Consider the following 1,416-nt stretch of genomic DNA (forward strand, 5'->3'; position numbering starts at 1 on the left):
TTTAGTGGTGTTTTTAAACAAAGATGGAACATGTTATTTCTATACCAGGAAGAAAGGAGCAGACTTTAACTTTAAGAGGCAAAAACGACACCTTATCAAAGCTAATATTAATTAAAATGACATCACAACAAAAGTGGAGCCTTGAGTGAATAAAATTAGTTTTCATTAGTTGTGTCTCCATAACTTTGTAGGTGAGAGAGAGGATTGTGATAATTTGCAGGTGCTTCTCGGAAGTGCGTTGGTGGTACAGGCGCCTTCCAAATAATTGAGTCGGGTTTGAATCCCAGCCAGTACAAACCCAAATCTTTTCAAGATAATTTGTGGTCCGCTAACACATCTTTTGAAACACTACAACAGGTAACACCCCGTGTGAAACATCATGAACATCTGTTAAAGCCTGAGTTTTACATACTCTAACGTAAATAAACGTTAGTGTCTTCCGGTGTGTGAGCCAATTTCTCCAAAAAAATATTTGTTAGTCTGCCGGGAGGCTGTGCAAGGTGTTATAAAATAGAATTTCCAAAAGACAGGCTCCCTAAGCTTAACATCAAGGCAGAAAAAATGCTGTTTTCTCTACAGAAATGCTCTTTACATTTCAGCAATGTTGCAACTCCCTTTATAAACGTATACAACCAAGGCATTGAAAGTTTTTTTTTTAATTATTGTTCCAAAAAATGTTCCATTTGTTTTCTTTTTAATGTTGTTGATTAAAAGATTTTATTAAATGTGAAAAAAATCTGAATGTGAAAAAAGGTCAAAATGCTATTGAAAAAAATCAGTAATGTGAGGAAAGATGGATTGTGGGAGCCCCTTAACTACCCATGTCATGCTGTATTTCTCACTCATTCTACTGGGAGTGGTGCCGTCGCTTCATGATAAAGTCTGTCAGTGGTCATTCCAGACGGGTCAGGTATGACTGCTCTTCGGCACAAGAGACACGTGACTTCCGAGGATCCCGACAGTGTCGGCGTCTTTTCAGAGCCCGGATAGCTCAGTCGGTAGAGCATCAGACTTTTAATCTGAGGGCCCAGGGTTCAAGTCCCTGTTCGGGCGGCTGTGCCGTTTTTAATTCTATTGTGAATGTCATTCTGAATAGTCTTTTATCTTTCACTCTTCTAGCTTTACTGTGGTTATTTTAAATGTCCATTACTTGTATTTACAGTAGTGTATTTAGTGTTTCATTTCACAAACCGAAAATGTTCAAGTAGATCTTGTCACTCTACTCCACGTAATCATCTAAATTAAATCACAGTAGAGCACAGAACACGCAGTGAGGAACTCACACAGTGAGTACTCTTGAATACGACAAGAGGAAAGGCACACTGCACATCTGCAGAACATCACGTCCGAGTTTACAGTGACAGCAGAGGTTGGAAGCGACGTAGTGTTTTAATACTCGCTCGCTGAACGATCTCT

At 39.2% G+C, this 1,416-nt stretch overlaps 1 non-coding gene across 1 annotated transcript; it reads left to right on the plus strand.

Moving 5' to 3' along the window:
* Window positions 1–980: 980 nt before the first annotated feature.
* On the plus strand, window positions 981–1,053 carry trnak-uuu (transfer RNA lysine (anticodon UUU)). Its single transcript has one exon. It is a non-coding gene; the product is annotated as a tRNA-Lys (tRNA).
* Window positions 1,054–1,416: the final 363 nt, after the last annotated feature.

The sequence above is a fragment of the Lepisosteus oculatus genome, chromosome 14 (assembly GCF_040954835.1).
Source record: "Lepisosteus oculatus isolate fLepOcu1 chromosome 14, fLepOcu1.hap2, whole genome shotgun sequence".
Lineage (NCBI taxonomy): Eukaryota > Metazoa > Chordata > Actinopteri > Semionotiformes > Lepisosteidae > Lepisosteus > Lepisosteus oculatus.